The sequence below is a fragment of the Vulpes vulpes genome, chromosome 7, assembly GCF_048418805.1.
Source record: "Vulpes vulpes isolate BD-2025 chromosome 7, VulVul3, whole genome shotgun sequence".
NCBI classification, from domain to species: domain Eukaryota; kingdom Metazoa; phylum Chordata; class Mammalia; order Carnivora; family Canidae; genus Vulpes; species Vulpes vulpes.
Genome location: NC_132786.1, coordinates 78106346 through 78130850, shown reverse-complemented (window position 1 = coordinate 78130850; position 24505 = coordinate 78106346). Strand labels below are relative to the sequence as shown.

The 24505-nt window shown below is 39.2% G+C and overlaps 1 protein-coding gene across 2 annotated transcripts in view; it reads right to left on the bottom strand.

The window, feature by feature from the left end:
- GRM3 (glutamate metabotropic receptor 3) overlaps window positions 1-24505 on the bottom strand; it is a 209395-nt gene that overhangs the window by 106793 nt on the left and 78097 nt on the right. The window lies entirely within an intron of this gene.

The following is a 24505-nucleotide window of genomic DNA, read 5'->3' as shown; positions in this document are numbered from 1 at the left end:
GAGAGAGAGGCAGAGACACAGGCAGAGGGAGAAGCAGGCTCCATGCACCTGGAGCCGACGTGGGATTTGATCCCGGGTCTCCAGGATCGCGCCCTGGGCCAAAGGTAGGCGCCAAACCGCTGTGCCACCCGGGATCCCCCTCACTTTTCCTTTAAAATAATAGCTTTGACATCCTTATTACCCCCTAGATATTAAAGGGTGCATTATCATTTCTGTTTTGATACATGTTAGAGAGGGTTTAGAAGCTGTAACGGAGACCACATTTTATGGATGAGATGTGGTTTTGTTGAGTGCACTGAAACTTAGTTAAGCTGATGTGGCGGCTAACTTTTCATCGCATTGTTCAAGGGGGACTGGCTTAGTTTTTTTAAGGATAATTGGATGTGTAATGGAATCATGGACACTTATATGTGGAAGTAAACTTATAAAATGTCTCTTCCAGCTCCTCTGAGGGCTCGGAGCAGTGAGTGGTCTTGTCCAGGTTATTAAATCACCTGAAATCGGAGCCAGAACTAGAGCTGAGCAACATCCTCTCTGAGCATGTTGTGTGCATTGAAAGGTGTCGGTGGTCTTTACTGTACTCTGTCTGCAACATCAGCACAGAGTCCATGTTAGAATCTGAAGCCATTATGGGGTGCTTGGCTGTTTTTAATTTTGTCAGGCCAAAGTTGTGTGATGTCTGCCAACACTGTTATTCAAAGAAGCTGATTCCAAATAGTCTGCTTCATTCAAGAATCACTAAAAGTACACTGGATCTTGGTCCAATATTCTTTTTGAGTAAGGCGTTAGAAGCCCAGTGAAATTGGCTTTCCTGATTTTGGCTTTGGCAAATACATCAGGCAAGGAATTCATCCTGGCTTAGAAGGTGAAACTAAGGTGAAGAAGGCCATGACTGGCTGCTGGTGAACTATGTGGCCTTGGACAGTCTCTTGAGCTTTCGTTTTCCAAACTGTAGAATAGAGGGGTTGGACTGAATGATTTCTAAGGTATACTTTGACTTGCACAGTTTTTTTTCCATTCTTAATTTAATGTTGACAATTATTTCTGGGATTCTAGCAGTCTATTTATTTAACATTGCCACATTTAACTCTCCTCCCAGTCCAGCATAAATTTCTATTGAAGTCATTAAAAAAAATGTATTTTTTTTCTTCTATTCATGCCTGGCCTTGTACTACTCATAGATTTGGATAGTTTCCCAGGGTAGAGCTGGGAAGCCCAGCCGACCATTCTCTCTTTTGTGCACCATCCTCTCCCCAAGGATGGAAGACAAATGAATTCATCATAAAGTAAACACTAGAGAACAAAGTGAGAAAATATTAGAAAAATGTGCTCAGGAACTCAATACTATTGAAAAATATTTGATGTTTGTTTCATACCTGTAAGAAGCTTTGTGTTATTGGCAAAGAAAGAAGAAAAGAAAGAAAGAGGGAAAAAGAGAAAGAAAAATACTCTACTGAGGGCCTACTTTGCTTTAAATATGGGTAGACATACTTGTCTAGTTCTAATTTGGCCCTGTCCATCATTCACTCATTTAAACAATATTACTCAGTGTACTTATATGCCAGGCACTCAAGATATAGAAGTGAATGGGACAGATGGAGTCTTTGTCCTTAGTGAGATCACTTAATCAGGTAGATATTGTATCTTCAACTTTGCACAGAAGTTCCTCTCCTTTGTAACACTAGATATTTCTTTCAGAAACCCTGAGAATGTGGCCCCTTTTTTTAAAGATTTATTTATTTATTTATTTATTTATTTATTTATTTATTTATGATAGACACACACACAGAGAGAGAGAGAGAGAGAGGCATAGACACAGGCAGAGGGAGAATCAGGCTCTATGCCGGGAGCCCGATGCGGGACTCGATCCCGGGTCTCCAGGATTATGTCCTGGGCCAAAGGCAGGTGCCAAACCGCTGAGCCACCCAGGGATCCCCCGAATGTGGCTCCTTTAAAAAAAATTCCTCCTAGCCATGGGTGTCCAAAAATTGAGTATGCATACAGTTTACTGTAATGATGATATAGCGTATTTTGTCCGCAAACTTTTCACTCCAATGGTCCAATTTCTTCGTTTCTTAAGTTCTTGGTGGGCACCTCTGCAGGAAGACATTTCTGTTATGCTGGAACTGAAGGCATAGCGAGGCTGTGTGACTTTTCCAAGGTCACAGAGTGAGATGGCAGTAAGCCCTGGATCTGAGGTAGCTGCAAGTATCTGGGAAAGATTTCTGGTTATATTATTTTCACCTTCCTGATTGTTTAGTCAGATTTTCTGGTGTCCAAGTTTCCTGGTTTGGATGGTGATGTTCTAAACCCAGGTCTGCCTTCTCCAAGGTGGGCTAGGGCTAAAAGGAGAGTGGCCTTTTTCTATCCTTGGGCCAATGCCCCATTCTGCTCCAGCAGCAGGGCTGTGAATAATTAGATAAAGCATACCTCCCACCGCCCTCAGGGGCTTTGGGCACACCTGCCAAGTCAAATACACTTTATCTCAGTCAAGCATTGCCTGCCCCTCTGCTGTGGCCAAATGCCCAGACATTTTGCGGCTGTTTAACAAAGCCAACTGGAGAAGAAAATGACCCAAATGCCAGCACTGGGAGAGTTATGAGATGGAAGGGAAATTTCCATAAGGTAAAATATGCAAATGAGCGAGCCTGGCTTTCCTTCTCATCATAAATCAGTTACTTATCACATTGGGCCATGAAATGCCAAGAGAGGCAGTGCACCCAGATTTGGCCACAGGAAAAGGAACCAATGTGGGGGGTTGACCAAGAGACCCAGGGCCTGGGCATGGGGAGTAAAGCAGAGCCCATTTCTGCTTCTGCTTTTCTCCAATCTATACACTTGCAAGAGCACTTTTCCTGTACCTTTTGTAAGGCACATTATATTCAGTGATGTAGAGGATCTATCTCTATACTTGTTTTGGTCACCAGACTGGGGTTCCTATAAATTCTTAGTAGCAAATTTACCCCCTTATTCAGCTGTTCTTGCACTGGAATGTTGACATATGTAGTAGGAGTTAGAACCTCACCTCTGAGATGCTGGTGCTCATCTACACCCTTGTGAAGTACATATGAGAACAGGAGATGGGGAGCTTCCCTGGCTCCCTCCCTAGTTGAAACCCATGGCAAGTGGTTTGTTGGGGAATCTCTGCTACTCCTGCTTTTGAGCCTCATACTCCTGTGGGAAAAATTTCCTTTTGGCAAGGCATAGTGGTAGAAAGTTCTTACATGCCCATAATGGGGGCAGGGGCCTTTTTGTCATGGGCTTACAGGGAGAAGGGCTACATTGGAGCACTAACATTGCCACATAGCTTTAAGATCTTTAATTACTCTCTGTGTCTTAGTTTTCTCATCTGTAAAATAATGCTAAGAACCCCCTCCCCACCACACACACAATGTTTGTGAATTTAAGTGAGATAATGCTCATGCATGTTCTCTCTAATTAGTAAAACAAAATTACTATGGAATATCTTATTATCACTGTCTCAGCCAGCTGTCTTCTTGAGGAATTACATATGAAAGTGATTTGGGTCAGACTTGAAATAAATTAGTACATCAGTGTATATGCGATAAATTTAGAGGAGGTGCTACTACTCCCTTTGAACCCACAGAAATTGTGGTTTTTAGCCCCTCAGTAGGCCTGCAATCCTACTGCTAGATTGATTCTTTATACCTACAACATGTCCTATTAGAATATAAATTCTACTGGCAAGAGTAATATCACAAACACCTTTTTTCAATTAATAGAGGACATTTTAGATGCATAGGAGTGAACGGCTGCTATAGAAGTTCCAAAAACTAGCATTGTCAGCTCTCTGACATGTCCCTGGACATGAGGATGAGGTGGGGTCAAGGTTGCAGATTGAATTTCAGAGTAAGAATACTATATGCAGCTTCAAGGGAGAAGAAATATGAGGTGTGAACACTGTTTTTGATAGAAAGAGAATAATGAAGGACCAAATAGTCTCTACAAATTCTCCTCTACCTTATTGTGGTTTCCTTTGTGTTCTTCAGAGAATATGCTTTTCTGACTTACTTAGGGGTGTCTCTGTGTGGATGGGGGAAGGCCGTATTACAGATAGTTGGATCATGGGATAGAACTTCTGCCTTTCCAATAGCTCTTAAAAGATTCTTATTCTAAGCCCAAAGCAGAGAATTTTATTTGAATATTTCTGTTGTTTTCATTTTCCATTACCTGACATTAAGACATATAGAGGGAGGAATAACCATATTATTTATCTTTTTATGTAAAATGTAATTTTCATCTTCAAAATGATGAAGCTATCACTAACATGACCTGACATTGTCATGAGCATCACATGGTGAGAAAAATCCTTGCTTTGTAGGCAGACAGACTTGGGCTTTAATCATGGTTCAGTGAACTATAAGCTATTTGACTTTGGGTCAGTTATTTAATGTTTTTGCACATTGGTCCCTGCCTCTGTCAAGTGGGGACAGTAATACTGGCCTCCGGTTGTTCTGGTGTTGTTCATATAAGATAATATATTCGAAATGTCTGGCATATAGTAGATACCTCAAAGTGCTCCCATCATTCTGTTTTTGAAATTTACAGCTGTAGAGATGATAAGAAGTCACAGAGAATAAATGGAACTGAATTCTCCAGGCCTATCAAACACTTCCCCTAAACTGCTTTACAAAGCTCACCTTTGTTCACAATATACAGCTCTCACTGGGGTGGAATTCAGTAAGAGTCCTGGCTCAAAGAAATCTTTGCTCAAAACCCTTCCAGAGCCCAACTGCCTACTAAGCATATCTAAACTCTTCAAGTTCTTTTAGAAGCTCATATACTGCTCCCATCCAGCCAATTTCTTACTATCTTCCACTATTCTCCATCATAATCTTCTGGTTTATTCATTGGGATGACAGATTTTATTTTCCAAAAATTTTTCTGGTCCCCCACCATCTTCCAGAACTGTGCCACTCTCTCCTCAGGAGCTGGAGTCTACTTTCTGTCCTCTTGGACCTGGGCAGGATTTTGTGACTTCCTCACGAAGAGAGTGAAGTAGAAGCTGCTTTGTGACCTAGTGACCCTAGGCTGTGAGAAGTGATAAGACTTCTTGCTCCTGCTGCTTTCTCTTTCTAGGGATGCTCAGCTTAAGAGCTCAGACATTTTGCTGCAAAACAGTGAGGCAGCCATGTGGGAGGTAATGTGGAAGAGTCCCAGCCAGTAGCACATAGTTGAGGTCCTAGGAGACATCCAGTATCAACCACCAAACATTTGTGAACAAATCTTTTTTTTTTTTTTTTTTTTTGTGAACAAATCTTTAGGTGATTCTAGCACCCAGTCTTGAGCTGCCCCAGATATAATTTATGGAGAAATGAGTTGTTGTCTCCACCAAACACTGTGTAAATTTCAGATTCATGAGAATAATGAATGTTGTTTTCAGCCATTCAGTTTTGGGGTGGTTCAGTACTCAGTAATAGATAACCAGAACAACTAAGGAGTACTACTTCTTATTTACATTAAACTTTTTTGGGGAAATAAAAGTCATATTTTTCTATCCTTTATTTAGAAGACAAAGCAATGCTGGGCATACAGCATATACCACAAATGTGGTCTTTAGTGATCATCTAATCCAGTAATTTACAAATCACTCTAGAGCTGAATTTTTTTGAAAGTGGTTATCCTGGGCCCTATTTCTTGTGATTCTGATGAAAAAGATCTGAGATGGTACCCAAAAATATAGTTGAAAGCCTTCTGATGAGTCTTTAGACTTGGAAATCACAGATACAACTTACTCTTCTAAACTTAAAGGTGCAGAAGGCAGGAATGAATTTACCTTAGGTAGCAAAGTGTGAGCAGAGCTGAAACTAGAACTTAATTCTACTGCCTCTTCCACTGGCTCATCTTCTGAAACACCTTTCTTCAAAGATAACATAGGGTAGAGGCATTCACTTACTTCCTGTACCACCTGTCCTTCACAGTAATGGAGAGTACATTTATCTCTGCTCCATAATGCAGACCATTTTTTTTTTTTCAAATGAATGAAATACTACCATGCATTCACAAGGTCTGAGTGGAAAGGGCTCTGAAAACACTGCAGGAGGGGGGAAATTATGAGCTAGAAATGATTGTTTTCTCTTTGCCTGACTGCCAAGGTCAATCCACACATATACATATGTTTCCTCCTTCATGTACCTGCAAAGGTTGAATTAGATGTGGACTGTACAGTTGATCTGTACATTTCCAGCCGACATGCTCACAATGTGCTAAAGAATAGAGCACCACAGGGAAAAATGGATGAGGTGAAAATCATTTCCGTCGCTCTGGGAGGAACATGACAGATCAATCAAGGCAGGTTCTGGATGAATGAAGTCAGCGAATTGGAAGTCCTTGCAAAAAACTTCTTTCTGCTTTTTCCAAGCCTTCAGCCAGTTATAAGATTGATTTTTTAAATGACCCAAGTATTTTTAATAGTGTCTTTCTTGCTTCCCCGAAATCACCTCACAGCCTCTTTCTGCCATAATTTCACTTTTAAATCTTGAATTATTTCTTGATATATCTTTATGATATTTTAAAAAAAATTCATCTGATTTTGGGGTTACAAACTTTCTTCTGAAACTTGATTTTGAATAGGCAGAGAGATTTATTTTTTAAAATTTTTGTTAGGTCTTAATTTATGTTTTTCACTGGCAACAGAACTTGGTACTTGAAAATTTTGATAAAAAAAAAAAACCCTTGCTTTATAAATGGATTTGGTTGCCATTTTTTTTCTTTTTTTTAGAGAGAAGGAGAGAGCGAGCGAGCACAGGTTTTCATCGGGGATGGCAGAGTGAGAAGGAGAAGGAATCCTAAGCAGGCTTCACTCTAAGCACAGAGCCCAAGGCAGGGCCCCATCCCTTGACCCTGAGATCATGACCTGAGCCAAAATCAGGAGTTGGATGTTTAGTTGACTGAATCACCCAGGTGCCCCTTGGTTGCCATTTAAGAACCAAGAGAATATGGCCATGGGATATTTTATCTTCTGCTCCCCAGTCTTGATTTTCCAGGTTGAGGAAACATGAGTTATTCCCAGAATTAATTACCCTAAAGCCAGGTTACGTTGACTTGTTCCTCCTCGAAATGGAAGCTCAATAGATGGAATGATCATTAGACTTCATTAACCACTCCTCCTGTTGTTACTCCCACCATAGTTGGGAAATTTTCATGCCTGTACCCATGTGCCTTTCCCCAGTTTGTAAAGTTTCTCTTTTATATTTGGTTTGTTATTTTTCCTAATTTATATTTGGTTCCTTTTTCTCCTAATTTGTAAATTTTCTCATTTAGGTTTGGTTTGCTTAAATCTGATTGTCCCTGTGGGCATTTCCTTAAGGTTCGGATGTTTTGTTCTTGGTATTAACTTGAACTTTTAATAATAATAGCTAGTATTTTTTGAGTGCTTACAATTGTGTCACTTACACTTCATTAATACAAGCATTATTTTGTTTAATCCTCATACTATCCTAGTGAACTAGATGGTATTACTATTCCCATTGTAGAGATAAACTGGAGAAAGAAATGAGGATCTGTATGTTGTCCAATAACACAAACTGGTAGAAAGGGCTTAATCATTTATGATTGTGTCCTAGGTGATAAACTGACCTTTTCTGTCTTCTGTGTGTGCTTTTGGCCCAGATTTTACTTAAGTTAAGGTTTAAAAGGGGTATTCAGTTTGTCTTAATTCAATAGTTATCAAACTTGAACATAATCAGAATCACCTAGAGGGCTCCATAAGCCACAAATCACCAGGCTCAGCCCACAGAGTTTCTATTTAAAGAATCTGGAAGAAGTTTCCCAGTGCACTTTTTCAACAAGTTTTCAGGAGGCAGTGCAGTAGCCGGTGGCTACTGGTCTGGGATGGCTCTCTGAGAGCTGCTTCTTTGGTTTCCTCCTTTCAGGTAAAGTTAAGACCCTTCCTTTCTCATTCCATCCAAATGTGGCAAGCTAATATATATTATCAAAATTAGGCAATTCTCTCTCTCTCTCTCTCTCTCTCTCTCTCTTTTTTGCCTCCTAGAAACAAAATAATGCCTGGTTTATGATTTTTCTGTTTTACTTTCTAAGATGGCTGTGGTGTCGGCTTCTGACTAAAGCTGCTTCCTCAAATTTCAGTGATGATTTTGGCTGAATGGTAGCACACACTCAGAGGCCTGGAAGTACTGATTTTGCCATGCCTTGTAGTTGGATACAGCAATGGGCAGATGGTCACTTTAAGGGACCTACATAATCCTAATGGTTCTGGAACTTCAGGCTGCTGCTCTGTAGGCTGGGCCATTTTCTTGCTTTTTCATTATGGCCCTTAGTTACGGTAGAGATTTATGGGTAGTGTGGGTCTGATTTCCCTAGGAGGTGATAATTTACCAAAACCTTTCTATTCTTTGTATTCATTGAATACACCGATTGTCCCTTGACTGTTTTCATTGTTGGCAATTTTTACCAGTTTTTAAAAATTTTTGGCTCATTAAGTCTGTTGGTAGACCCTTGAATTAATGTAGGTTAAATGATTTTTTATGTGAAATACTCCAGAAAGATATTAGAAGACCAGGGAGATGAAAGTTTCCCTGGTACACCATACATGGTGTATGGGTGGGAAGTGCAACATTGGTATAAGATGGGCAAAGATGCCCAAATGGCATCTCAGAATGGAAAGGCCCAGATGTACCTCCCTGAGGAACATGACTGCCCTTCACCTATAACTCTGCCATCTGATAAAAGTGGGGTCAGGAAATGGTGATAGGATTTAAAGTGTTGGCACATTTTTTTACCTCTGTGGAAGTGGATGACATTATACTCTTGTACCATGGATCATGGAATTATAAGGCACTTGAGTGGGCAAGTTCAAAGATCTTCTAATGTACCTCAGTGCCTACCACATTAAGACACTGGATTCAGAGGGAAAATGACTTGTTTTTTGACACTTGTAGACTATTATAATCTTGGGCCAGTCATTTAACATGTCTCTTTCCTCATCTGTAAAATGCAGAAAAGAACATCTGCTGCACAGGCAAGGTGGTAAGATGAAACCAATTGAGATAAGGAGCAGAAGATATGGCTTTATATTTGACTTTCAAGTTCTGTCATTATGTGAGACTCAGAATTAATTTGGCTTTGCATCTCACATCCTAAAAAGTGACCTCTGCCCTAGTCAGACTGGTTTCCTTATGGTGCCATGAGCATGTCACTCTGTTCTCCTTGACTTTGTGCAAAAGTATCCATGCATTTTACTGACTGAGTCTAAATTTGTGGATTTGGCATCTCCCAGTATAGTTCCATTATGTGTTCTTTCTGGGAGAAGCTGAGTCAGATGAGGAGGGGTAATGCTAAAGGATATCAGGTGTGTGTGTGTGTGTGAAATCACTTAATCCCTACTTCCTGATCCTCTGCTCTTTGGCACTGAGCATCCCATTGACATAAATATGTGGCTTTTTCCTGTTCTCTGGGCACTGAGCATGGCAAAGAAATAAATATGTGGCTCCTTCCTGCTCTTAGCTCCTTGCCATTCCAGGGAGGCTAACTGCACTGCCACACTGTTGCCTACAAAATGTTCTCAGCAGAGTGAAACTTTTAAATCCAGGAAATGCTCTTGTGTCACATCTGACAAAGAAGCATCTAAGTGGTGCAGAATATGTGCACCACAGATTTCATATAGAACTAAGTGGAGCATGCGGAATTCATAATGAGAGTATTTATCCTTCTCATCTGCCAGCTTATAGATTGATAGATCAACCACTGCAGACTGTTTCATTATAGATTTGCCATTATATTTCATCTTCTTTGCTTCTATAGCTGCTTTAAAGATCATATTTATTTTGTATTATGGCCTGCCCCTGCAAGGGATGTTTGAATCCTTATTAACTACTAGCAAAGCTGCCCCTTGGTAAATTTCTGCAGCTCACTATGTCTCAAGTGCACATGTCATAAAGAATATTTGTATTAAAATTTTCTTGATATATTTTTGAAGGTGAACAAAGGAAGCTATGGTAGATAGAAGCTCCTATTGAGAAAGCATTTATTTACTATCCTTGATAACTGTAACAAATCGATCCCTTCATTTCATGCCTGGCAATGTGTGTGTGTGTATGTATATATATATATATATATATATATATATATATATATATATATATATATATATAAAGTGCCCATGAACTTTAAGGACCTCATTGAGACCAAGGCCGAGGAGCACAACATCGTTTTCATGCCAGTCAGCGGGAAGCGACACGAAGGGAAGCAGCTTTACACCTTTGGCTGCATCGTCATCTACATTGACCGGGGAGTCATGTTTGTCCAGGGTGAGAAGACCTGGGTGCCCACCTCCCTGCAAAGCCTGATTGACATGGCCAAGTAGAGAGGGCAGGCTGCAGCAGGCTGGACACTTGGACTGCAGAGGGGATGTAGTTATAAATAAATGGTATTTTAAACTGCCTATATATATATATATATATATATGCTCATTATTTACCTTTTGCAACAATTCTCTGAGGTAGGTTTTATTAGTGAAGCAGTCAGTGTTCAGAGAGTTCAGTAAATGCCAAAGGAGCACAGAATTAGAAACTCAGACTTCAGGTCTGAGCCTAGTTCTGTATCCCTTGTGTCCTTGAGCAAGTCAAACAGGCTCTCATACTATCCATGAAATCCACTCTCCAAGTGTTGCCGTGAAAGTTCACTATGATAATGCATGGGAAGTGCTAAGCACTGGCTTGGTTCTACGAAAGCACTTATTAAACATGAGCTATCACCAATAAAAGGCATAGTCGGGATTCAGATCTCGGCCTTTCCATCTCCTAAGTCCATTTTCTCGAGCTCCAGGCTTTGCTTATTTTTATTTTCATGCTAAATGAAAATCTTATCTAGCAGGTGAGCTTGGCTATTTATTTATGAACCATAGCAATTAGCATTTTTGAAGTGGAATCAAATATTTGCTATTTTGAGGGGGCCCTAGTAACAGTGTTTAGGACTTCTGTTAAAATAGTAAAGATAAGTACTATTTTTCTGATGAGCATATCAGGAGGATTCATGAGATACTGATTCAATTTTAAAGAAACTCACAAGTGCAAATTTGGCTTACAAAAGAAAACAATATGGGACAGTAGATAAGTGGGAGAGTGTATTATTTGCCATAGTTAGTGCCTCTCTGAGTGCACAACAAGATCTTCTACCCTAGCCTTCTGTGACTCAATTCAGCCTATGGAAAATGAGTGGAATATGGCTTATGTAAACCTCCCCATGGGATAGCCTCTGTACTCTTTTCCCTTCCTGGCTGAACTGAAAACAAACATGAGACCTTGGAAACCACAGGCAGAACATGGAGAGCCATACACAAAAAGTACTTGGGTTTCTTTTGATCGTGAGTGGGGGTTCCCACCTGTCCGTCAAAAATATCCATATGGAATTTACTTGAGCAAAATATAACTTTGTTTTGTGTTGGGACATTATCGTTTTTGGAATTTGTTTGTTACATTATACTAATAAATGTTTCCCAAACTTTGGCAGCTGTGCCAGTTGGATTGATCTTTAGTTCAAAAACTCCTTGCCTTCTTCATCTTCTGATGAGTTAAGGTTCACCTCCTGCCTGTAGGAAGAATGAACCAGTTCATGGCCCCTGGAGAAAACCTTGAAAATCTCTTCCTCCTTTGTCTACCTGCTAACCCATGAGGATCTTCACATACTTCCTATTAGTTTCTATGAGCCTTTCCCCCCTACCATTGTGCTGCTCAGTACCAGGTATTTTTCTGTATCATATATCCTATCATATACCACTTAGTACAATTCAGACAGAATTTGAAACTTAATTTAGCTCACAGGAGCTTCAGGTATGGTAGGAAAGGTAAGCTGGGAAGAGTGGGGGGTTAGTTCTCTTTCACTGCTAAATGACCATGTAGCTTTGGACAAGCCTCCATTTCTCTAAAACTCTGTTTATCCTCTGTAAATGTGGTTAATCCCTGTGCTACTTCTCTCCCTGAGATTCTTCGAGGATGACCATAGGGTTTATGAGAGCATTTCTATGAAATTTTAAAGTCTTCTGCCAGGCATTATAGCTATTTATATAAACTAAGAATATGCCCGTCAGAATCTTTGTAGTAAAATGGTAACTGCCTAGTGCCATTTACAAGAGGTTTCTTTTTCTTTGTAAAAGGCAGTGTGGTGTATTAAAACAAACTGATAAGCTGCTTTATTTAACTTTCACATTCCACTGGTTACTAGTTGTATGAGCTAGTAATTCATGGAGCTGGCAGCTCTAGGACTCAGTTTCCTATTCTGAAGGTTTTGGATAATAATGCCTACTTTGCCAAGTGTTGTGAGACCAAATGAGGGCCTGCAAATAGGCACTGAAAAATATAAAAATCTGTGTATTTGAAAGATTTGCTACAGGTCAGATCTTTCTAGCATTAATAATTGTTTGCATGTGTATTAGCAAATATTTAACCATGGAGATAAGGGAGAAGACCAACTTAATACTGAAAAATTAGAAGTCACCATCAGTTGGAGGTCAGAGGGAGCATCTTTGAAAGTAAGTGCCAGCCGGTGGGGTATTTTTGGTCTGACTAACGTAATGTCTAACTATATGGGATGTCTGTAAGGACCAATGTTTTGCATAAAGAGTTTCCTTGTACTGAGGAGTGCAGCCACATACAGCCAGGAGTGTTTACTACACTCCTTACTGACTGAGGATTGAAGCCTAAAGAAGAGGCAGGATAGCCACAGGAGTGTCTGGTTGCTCTTTCCCTATTTTAATATAGTTTCTCTTCAGATGTTTGTGGTTCCTTGCAGTGAAGTGACTATCATTTGGAAAGTGTTATCTAGTTTCATATGCAAATGAAGAAAAGTCTGTCCTTCCTGCTCCATTTACTCAATCCCCTCTAACCATCTGAACAAAACATGGGGGACCATTTTTGAGGGTAACTGACAAACTCACACATTTTAAATTGGAGAAAAGCGTTTGTGGTATTCACATAGTATTCTCCCCTAGGGATGGTGGGAAAAAAACAATTCTGAGTCTGTGTGTAAAAGAATGGTGGCCCCATTTAAACCTGTGTGTGAGTAGATGGGGGAAGTGGGGAGGGAGCTGTAGGAATAGAAATACCAAGAAGAATGGTAGGTGAGGTGATGATAGAGAAAAAAGAAAAGAAGAGAAGATGATGAGAATTTTACAAGATATCCCAAGCTAGAAGGGAGTGGAAATATATCTGTCTACGTGTCTGTGAAGGACACTGATGTTGTCAGAGGGCTTTGTTCTGGAATGAAGCTGCCTGCAGAGAGATTTCCTGTGTGACGTTTATGGGAATATGAAGTTCTTTTTCTTTACAAGTAAATATTTGAGTTATCTAACCCTAAAATGTCTGTGAAGAGATTTATGGCTTATGACTAATTCCATGTTATTGATGGGCAGAAATAGAAGAGAGAAATGGAATCCAAAAGTAATCTCCAAATTTCATTTTAACCCATAGTTTCAAGTGGTAGAATTGTTAACAAGCAGCAGAACTGATGGATTTAGTGTTGCCTCCTATCTATCTGGCACATCTCCCGGAAAAAGGAACTAATTCAATAATGAAAAGGCCCCAAATCAGTAAGCAGTAGGAATGGTGGAGGGATCAAAGGCCTTAGCAATATGCACACTAAAGAACTCTTGCTGAACTGATTTTTAACTTATCTTTGTATCACTTTTGGACAATTGGTAGTTAGGAAATAGAAGAAAATGCCCTGTCACTATCTCAGGACTAGATATGGCCCCATTTATCCTACCAAATCCTATATGGAATCCCCAGTCTGAAATCCTTCTTAGCCACTTTTTTTCTATTTCCCTGCTACTACTTTGCTTAATTAGAAGCCTCTTTTTCCCCCAGTCTTTAGAAGTCCTATTTCTTTAATATTCAAGTCAACTTTTTCCTTCTCTATGAGGCCCTCTTATAATCTAATGTTTGTCAACTCCTAAATTTTAGGTGTTGGATGTCCTCTTTAACTCCAGAAGGGATGGGCCACCTGTAGGCTCAGTCCCTCCTGGTCCTTCCAAGAAGGAAGAAAGACAAAAATCCAGAAAATGATGGATTTAAGGTCCACTGTCTTCTATAGGCTGGAAATCCAGAGTTCTAGGGAATAAGCTTATGAGTCTCAGCCTTTGCTGTCTCCCCATCACTCCTACTGTCAGGTACTCTGTTTATATACTCTGCTGCCTCCCTTTTACTACCTAACATTGCCATTTCATTCTAAATTTGGATACCAAAGCATTGTTGGAGTCTGCAGAACTTTTCTAGATCATGCTAGTCTCTTGATTTTGCAGGGTGTAGTGCTAAATATTAAATAGTGGTTTCTCTATTCCGTGAAATGAATAATCCCCTAGGATGGTCTTCCATCTTTCTTCATGTGGCACTTAATTCCTAGTCTCTAGGTACCACCTAGTCCTCCAGCTAGCTGTATGAAAATTTGTTAAGTCTTTTTAAGCCTTACTTTCTGTATATGGAAATTGGCAGAGTAGTTAACACCTACTTCACAGACCTACTGCAGCAATGAAATTAGTTGATTCTTGGGAATTTACCTTTCACAGAGTAAATGCTCAAAAATATTAGCTATTATTTTTTATGTTCTTAATATCATTATCAATATGCTACATCTGTTGAATTAAAATTATCTGCTTGATTTGCACCTGAATTTGCCATCATGCTCCTAAAATGGCAATGTTATGCAGTAAACATGGATCCTAACTCTTAGATATATCCACTCAGTTGGTCAATCAGTGATTTAATAGCTATTTGAATATCTATTATGTTCCAAATGGGAAAATTGAAGAATAATTTCTGAAATAAGACACAGAAATTCACCATAAAGGTGCTCACATTCTAGTATACATGATATTGGTATCCCTAAGGTGTTCAAACTTACTTTCTACAAATTCACAAATCCTATGAAATAGGTATAGCAACCCAACTAAACTGTTTCAGATGAGGAAATAAATAATTAGAGAGACTGAGAGGTTTGTCCAAAATCATACTATTAGTGAATAGCACAGTTAGGATTTAGAAGACAGAGTTCTACAGCATCAAATAATCAAACAGCATATCAGGTGAATCATGTAAAACTGGCGTTTTTGTTCATCAGAACTGATTGAATATTGTTAGTTTCATATAGTTCCAATATAAACACAGTCTGTAGTTAGAGAGACAAGGAAAAAATCATGGAAAAACTAAAATTTAATGTAGACAGTAGAAACTTGACAAAACTTTTTTGAAAGAGGGGTATCAAATAAACAGGAGTGAATAAGGCATTGGGCAGAAATTCTCAAGCCTTTGCTAGATGAGGAATAAAAATGTGGAAATACTGGGTTCAGATTGTGGATATTTGTGAAAAGAAAAGCTTGTGTTGTGTTTGGTAGCTCCTGAGAGATTTTCTTTTATTGGAAAAACAACATGAAAGCCAGGAGCCAGGAGCAATGTTGATGTAAATGCAAACATGTGTGAGTATCCCTATGCAAACCCATCAGATAGATGAGTGTAAGGAGACACTGCAGTGGGAAGCTTATTAGGAAGCAAGTTCATCATTTTGAGGATGAGCTAATGTCGGAAAGGATATAATCGAAGGCAAGGATATAATTGAGTCATTTCACAGCAAGAATCAAAAGAATTTGAATTCATTTTGTGTAGTGAGTAGGGAGAGAGAGAAGAATCAAAGATTATTCCTAGGATTCAAACCCAGGTGGCTAAAAGAAAAGAAAGGTAAAATTACAAATAGAAAATGGAAAGTTAGGAGGAAGAATTTTTTGGGGGAAGGGAAAAATGACATGATGAGTTTAGGTTTGCGATTTGAGCTGCTGGTATTTAATCAGAGATACCCTGTAGGTAGCTGGAACTATGGGTGATGGTTTTGCAGAAGTTGATAATGAAGTCAAGCTTGTAGAGGTAATGATTGAAACCATGGCATGAGATAGTTGTCTGAGAAAGATGACATCGTATGGGATAGCAATTGAGGATAGAAATTGAAGAATGTCAAGATTTGAAGGAATATGTATAAAGCACAGCCAGGTTAGAAGATGAGCAGGAATGCTCAGAAAAGTGTTATCGTAGAAGTAAGTTTGTAACATATAGTGATGACTGACCCCATCAAATTGTCTTAGCAGAATCAGTGAAGATGAGGAAAGATAAAAGGCCATTTTGTGAGTAGTTGACAATTAGGGTGCCATATGTGACCCTGAAAGGTTTGTTTTTTTGGGGGGGTATAGTAGTTTCAAAGGAAGAATGCTAAGGTTTAGGGAATAAACAATGAAAAAGTCAACAAGGCTGTACAATGTGTTCATTTTTAAGATCTAGGAATCAATCTTTTAGAGGAAGGTTGGTCTGACCAATCCTTGTTATTTAATTATTTTGAAAGTGATTTTGGAGTATGTTTCTTCATATGCACATATGCACATGTGAAAGCTCAAGAAACATTCAAGATTCTGTCCTTCCTGTCAAATCTGGAGGAGATTAGATGGAGGTTTGTAAAGTTATTAAGGGGAGAGCTACAGATAGTGTGATTTCCAAAACATTACCTTTGCTTATGAAAGAACATAAAATAAATGAACTGGAGTAACAAGTGTGATGCTAGAAAAGTGATCTCCTAGGAGATGGGAACACTGGCCCATTCCTTTCCAATGAAGCCCAGTACCCTTTTCAATAGCCTTCCACTAGAGCAGCGAGTTATATTATTTTTTTGACATGAATATGGGCATGTTAGGTTATTGAAAGAATGCAGTTGTTCTTATATGATCAAAGCAATGAGAGAACTATGAGACAGATTTTTTCCCAGGTGGCTTTGGGGTTATTTCTATTGTTTGACATTGACTTATAACAAATAACTTGATCAGATTCTGTTAGAAAAGTCTTATGCATGTATTTTGAAATTACAGCTTTGAAGTTTTATACATGTACATATGAAATTATACTTTGCCTTTACTACCAAGAAAAGAGCCATAAGTACATTGCTCCTTTGCTAATGAAAAAGAATAAAGTTAACAATTTAGAATCTTAGCTTTTCTTCATATCAGAGAAGAATGTTTTTAGAATCAGAAGCATTAAGAATATTTTATAAAAATATTCTCAAAACTATTTCTTTTTTGGCCATTAATAGGATAGGGTCACTGCTGTGTTGAACAATATGTAACACATTTCCAGAAAAATGTAGATGAATCTAGAATGAAAAATAACACTGTTGACACTCATTTTATGCCAACCACTCTCTTAAGAATGTTAGACTAGATTGATTAACTCATTTCATTCTTCTGACATCTGTGGGCAATAAAATCTATAATTACCATTGTATAGATGAAGAAGCTAAGATACTGCAATGGGAATAGTTTGCTTCACTAGAAGTCAGTAGAGCTGGAATTTAAACTCAGGCTACCCATTTGAAGAATAGAAGCTCTTTTTTTTTTTAAGATTTTATTTATTTATTCACAAGAGACACACAGAGAGAAGCAAAGACATAGGAGAAGCAGGCTCCATGCAGGGAGCCCGATGTGGGACTCGATCCTGGGACCCAGGGACCACACCCTGAGCCAAAGGCAGATGCCCAACCGCTGAACCACCCAGGCATCCCAGAATAGAAGCTCTTAATCATGATAGTATGTTACTTGTAAAGGCCATTTACATTCTTCAACTAAAAATGATCTCATAATGGAAAGCTAACTGGGAATAATTTTGGGTGACTGCGTCTGGATTCACTCTTAGGAAGGTGAAATCAGAGCAGATAAGAGTGCTACTTTCTTTGGGAATAAATTGACTGTGGCAGCTGTAAACCCCTTATTTTGAAAGGTACATTTTTGCACTAGGACAACAACAAAAACTCTTTTGGAAATGAAAGAACGGTTTCTTTGGACTCTATGTATCCCTCTAAGCCCTATAATTGTGTATCTCCACCCCTGCATTGCACTGTGGGAAGCTTGGACTAAATTGCACTTAGCTTACCAGTTTCACTGCCTACTCATTAGCTAAATGATAAAATCCCATCCAATTGAACAGATGTGGACATGGATGCCCCACTTTGTGTGTGGCAAATGAAGGACAGTAAACATATGGGGAAAGTCACACCTGAGCACTTGCAAGTGATCAGACGAGTGAAAGCCTGCTGAGAGGAGAGAAGATGGTGTGAAGCACTGCCAGCTCAGGGGTGGGCAGAGTGCAGGAGAAAGGACTTCAAAGACTTCATCCTGATAACGGACTTGCCTAGTTTAATTCATTGATTATGCGACTGCCCCACTGCCTGGGGAAAAAGGGGATGAATCTCAGGATACAAGACAGTCAAGTTTGTTCAAGTTCTCTGGAAGTACATTAAAAAAATATTGGGTCAAAACTATTAATAGTCCAAATATGTTTGACTTTCATTAATGTTTTCATCCATATTCCACGGGAACTGCCTCTCTGTCATGTGCATTCCCTCCTTGATAATCTGTGGGGTTTGTAAAAGGCAGAGAACAGCTTATGCTCCTACTGGTCACGTATTTTGGTCTTTTTTTTTTTTTAAATTTTTATTTATTTATGATAGTCACAGAGAGAGAGAGAGAGAGAGGCAGAGACACAGGCAGAGGGAGAAGCAGGCTCCATTCACCGGGAGCCCGATGTGGGATTCGATCCCGGGTCTCCAGGATCGCACCCTGGGCCAAAGGCAGGCGCCAAACCGCTGCGCCACCCAGGGATCCCCCGTATTTTGGTCTTGATTCTAAGTTCCTAGGGAGCAAAGTAGAGGTCCTTGGAGCATGCCATGGTATAGTGTCTATTGTAAAAGATCAGCTAAGCAATAGGTGTGGCAGGTATGGAGCAGGGGCTTGGTAGGAGCATGGCAATAGGAAGTACTTAGAAACTTCACAGGTGGAAATGGTCTTTTTTAAACCATTATAAATGGTCCTCAGGAAAAAATATGTGATTTTGAGACCTGACACATCATCATTCTAAATATTACACATCAAAGGTTAGAAAATCTTTTTCATAAAGGGCCAGATAGTATATATTCTAGGTTTTGCAGGTCATATGGGTTCTTTTTTCTTTTTTTAAAGATTTTTAAAATTTTATTTTAGAGAGAGTGAGCACACATGTGGCAGAGGGGCAGAGGGAGAGAAACTCAACCAGACTCTGTGCTGAGTGCAGAGCCTAATGCAGGGTTCGATCTCAACCCTTAGATCATGACCTGAGCTGAAATCAAGAGTCAGACACTTAACCAACTGAGTTACCCCACCCAGGCACCCTGAACATAGATGGTTTCTATTGCAACTATTCAGCTCTCCAGTGATAGTGTGAAAGCAGTCATGGGTAATGCAAAAACAAATGGGTACATCTGTGTCTCAATAGAACTTTATGTACAAAAACAAGTAGGGAGCCAGATTTGTCTATAGGCCAAAGTTCATAGAACCTAATTGAGTTCATGCACGCTTACACTCACCTACACATACATACAGGGGTCAGAAAACAGTAACTTCTCACTGTATCTTTTTTCTTAAAATGTTTCTTAATTTGATCAGACTTCTGACCTGACTGCAGATTCTCTTACATATACATACACATATACATATACATATACATATACACTTCATATATGTATGTATATATATATATATATGTAGACTTCATATATATATAAAACACATCTATTTGGTCAGTGCTGAGGGTTTCAAGCATTGTGCTAAAGGTACGGGAATAAGGAGGAAAAGGTAGCTTCTTCCCTCAAGAACCTCACTGGCTGCTAAGGAAGGTAGGTAAATACAGATAAATGTAAACACACTAGGTTATGTACTGTGATGGCTTTATGAATAATAGGCTGAGGGATTCACAGAGAATAGGTAACTAACTCCTCCTTCTGAGAAAGAGCTGCCTGAAGGGAATCTTCAAGGACAGGTGGGATTTAAGAGTTAGAGAAGAAAAGGGTGGAACATATGTGAATGCGTGGGTGCGAGGGGGGAATTCTGGAAGAGGAGCTACAGCTAGGGACCAGACCATAACAGACTTTTATCTTTCCAGAAAGGCTTTCTGCTATGAGAGAGTCTTGTTTGGTTAAAAAGACATGTCTTCCATTAAAACCTTCCACAAAATTTCCTGTAAATCTATTTGTGTCTTTCTTGTGCTATATTACTGTCTGCCTTGTGTTATAATAATTTTTGTACTTATCTTCCCTATGCCTACTTAATTTTCCTAGAAAATAGGACTCTGACTTACTAAAATTTATATTCTCTCCTCTCCATAGGTTAATCCCCTGGCCGGGTCTTGAGACCTTGTTTACTACTTAAATTTAATTTCTACTCAGGTCTTTGCTCCCTAATGCCTCAATCCTGGCTGCAACTTTGAAATGAACATCTCATCCATATCAGTTTTGTTTCTTATTTCAAGTACTCAGATCTGGCCCCTGACACATAGTTATGAGTCCAGAATGATGAATATTGACCGATTCAGTTAAGAAGAATGGTACAAGAGAAAATTACTGTATCAATATGCAGTAGATTCCCAGGTTAGATGCACAGAGAATGCAAACACTTAACTGGAGCAGGAATTCTGAGATTGTGTATGAAAGGGCACTTAGTGCTTTCATTTTCAATTATGTGCTTGAAAAGTAACTTACTTGAGATGAGAAAGGAGAGTGGAAAGTGATACTTTTTCAATTATGTTCTGTACGGTTCCAAGTAGCTAGAATACATTGTGAAATGTCCAACTGGGGGAAATAGGGTGAACGATGGTGAATTAAATTAGATATGAATCTGAAGTGGCAAGGAAGTTGTGTACGAACACAAAGAACAAAGTTGAATTTGTGCAACATTATTGGGAAACAACTCTGAACCATACACTATAACAGAACCCCGATCTAGGAACTGGAGGACAATCAGAGATAGAGCCTTTGTCATCAAGGAGCTTGCATGCAACAGTGACCCACTCATGAAGATGCCTTTAGCTCATGAGGGAGAGTGGTCTTTTGTTTTGGAAAATCTCTTCATGACCCAAAGGGTCTTTGGCTCAAGACGATGTTAGCTGTCTGCACTCTGGAGGAAGGGCTTCTGTGACTGTATTTAGTCATGCCTGTGAACTAGGAACTGCCAGAGTCATCCTTACACCAGGAAACAGATTAAACTATGACCTCTGGAGGACTCAGGACTGAGTTTATGGTAGGCGAGGGTAGAATGGCAGATGTCACAGTGGCACTACTCTTTGATAGATTTCTATTCCACAAGGAGAAGAGAAATAATTATTGCTTGCCTACTGAGGCAGACCTTATTTTTCCAAAGATGGCTGTCCTGAGTGTTTTTCTACAATGAAACTTGCTACTCTCTCACTGATAAGTCGAGTTTGATTCCCCTGCCCTTGAGTATGGGAGGGTTTGTTGTAATCAATAGGATGTGGAAGAAGTGATGCTTCATGATGTTTGAAGCTAGCTCGTGAAAGGAGAAGCAGTGTGTGACTCACTCACTGTTCAATTTGTGCTTGGAGCCCTGAGGTACTATGTCAAAAAACTCTGATGCAGCCATGCCCATGACAAATTCCTGACACAGAGAATCCACGGCATAGTGTAAAAGTGGTTTTCTTATGCCACTACCTTTGGGGTGATTCGTCAGGCAGCAATAGTAACTGGAATACCTACTGTACATCTCACAATGTGCTTAGGGGTTTACATTCATTACTTCATCTAATCCTCAAATCAATTCTTAAAGGTGAGTTTTATTACCTTAGGATTTTAGATAAGAAAATCAGTGTGGAGAAAAGTTATGAAACTCACCTAAAGTTATGGCTATTAAGTGGAAGAACCAGGACTCACATCAAGGTCTAGCCAATTCTAATGCCTGTAACCCTTGGTAATGATAAGAAGTGTTTACAGTCCAAAGATAAGAATCACCTGATAAATACTAGCATCCAGGCTCCATCTTAATTCCACTGAATTATTTTGAACCAATACCTAAGGAGCTTTTTTTTTGTTTTTTTCCACCAGAGAAGTTTGGTAATACTGTTATATGCCACCACATCGACTGAATGAAATTCTCTAAGTAATACTTCCGCCTTAGTGATGCTGCTGTGGAAGACCACACCTAGCACAGTGTTTGGTGGAGATTAAATGCTCACCAAGTGAGTGCTAAACTGAACTGGCTTTTGCAAATGATCTAACATTGGCCACTTAAGAGTGTCTTCCATGAATTATCACCAGAGGTATTAACTAGGATGGTGCAAGAAACACAGACTCACAGATCCCACCTTAGGCGCATTGAATCAGAATCTGCATTTTAAATAATATCCCCAGATGTTTCAAATGCACATTAGATTTGAGGAACACTGATTTAACGGATTCTGCTACTCATTTAGGAAAAGTTCCCAGCAATGGGATTTTTGGGCTGTTTGCCACTGAGTTCTCCAATGTGCTACTGTGAAAAAACTTAAAGAAATCCCAGGAAAATGATTCTGCAACATGGAGGTTGTATTTTTAAGAAAGTCTTTTTGGAAACTATAGAGCTAGACAATATTAGCTCTGAAACCTTGTGGTTACATTCTGTGCTAATGAAAGCTCAATTCTGCTATCAGTGTCTTGCCTGGAAAATGATTTCCTTATTGTTTCCCAGACATTCCTACCTTGTGAGCAATCTGTCAGGAAGAGAGCAGTTTTCTGTATGCAGGGTTTGTAAAAGGAGTCAACAACCATTCTGATTTGTTTTCAGATGGGATCAGAGGGATCTATTTAATCTGTTGATCTGTAATATCCTCCTGATACAGTCAGATCATACACATGACCTACCCATTCCCGTGAAATGGTGACCCAAGCACTTCTTCAAGGAAGTCTAGAACAAATTGTATTTTCTTAGATTTACATTGTTTATGATTAATGAGCCTGCAATGCTGCTCTATAATTGTAAACACATGTGATTTAGAATCCATTTGTTGCCACACACCCTGACTTTCATACAAATCTTTGGTCGTACATTGGCCAGGAGAGTTCAACAAACTCCTGTAGCTCCACATAATCTATACCTCCCAAGGTTCCTATACACGTGAGGGCACAGCTGGGCAGTAAATTGAAGACTACAACTGAGGGAGGGGGAAAGAAATCCTTAGAGCCTTCAGAATTTTCCTTGTTTAATTAAATGACATTTTGTAGTTACTTTATCAAGTGTCATTTATCAAGTACCCTCCTTTAAAGAACTGCCCTTAGCGTCCAGCCACTGAATAGCACCACAACATACATCTTCACAACGAGATACAAATATATATTTAGTGGGTTTTAACTCCTTTAGTAAGAAGTCTTCCAGTGAATGACAATTCCATTCTATTTTGGTAATAAGGTCCTATGTTTAGCAACTCTTCTTAGCATCCATTCAACTCCCTTTTAAGGTTAGCTTGAAGAAAGGAATGTGTACTTAGGCCCATGTGTTTCTTATGCTGTCAATATAAATGGGGTTCAGCTAGCCACCATTCCTTGTGTAGTATTGGTTTGTAAAATGGAAGTATATCCCTTGCGGTCTTGTCTCCTCTAAATTTGCTAATTTTAATTTTGTTTACCTTTTCTCACTGGTGTTATTTTCTTATCTTTTAATTATCATCATGGCTATCAGCTGTACTTTATTCCTCTTTATTTTATTTGTTTACATAAATGTCCAACTTAATGAAAGATGTTACATTGCATGGTAGTGAGATTCTCTGGGATTTATTGAACATACACAATTTCTATATTATCTGTGAATGTTTATTGCTATTTTTTAAAAAAGAACTTGTACCATGTACTTAATCAAATTTTATAATGAGGATAGTATTAACAGTTATATTATTTGAGGCTATTAGGACTGCACTAAGCAAGGTCAACTCTAGGTAATTTTTTGAAATGGGCAAACAGCACTGTCAAAGAAATATAATGAATTAGGATCAGAAGCCCTAACAACCCAAGATAAAATGAATCAAAATTGTTGATGGTGGGGAAGGGGAAGAGCTTTGAATTTTTATTTTTGACAATCATCTTTGAGGATTCCTAAGACCAGATGAGTACAGGATCCAATGATAGAACTGTGCCTAATCATAAAGGATGCTTCCAACTTCCAGTTTCTATGCTCTAAGACCCCCTTTTTTCCCCATGAGCCTAGTTCCCCACAAGGAGGGGTCTTGACTTGCTAAGCTTTAAGATCTCATGTTTCAGAAATCCATGTTTCTCATGGTGTTATGGCGTACCTCCCAATGGTGTCCCTTCCCCACGGTACTCAATGATCTCACACTGCAATGCTGCAGTTCATGACTTCCTCCAGGATACTGACCAGCTGGATCTATTCTTCCTGGAGAATCCTTTCCAACATTGGCCCAGCCTTTCTCTTCAGCTTCAAAATGTATCTATTCTATATGTCATCTCTGTGACAAGGTAACAAGTATACTTCAAGAGATGTGAAGGTCCTTACAGGGGTGTGAAACACACATCCATCAGTAGACATTTAACATTTTTGTCCACTGGTAGATAAATATTTAATGGTTCCTCTCAAATCTATGATAGCACAGTATTGTGCTCAAAACTAAGTATATATATCAGTATCAGGTTTAGTCCA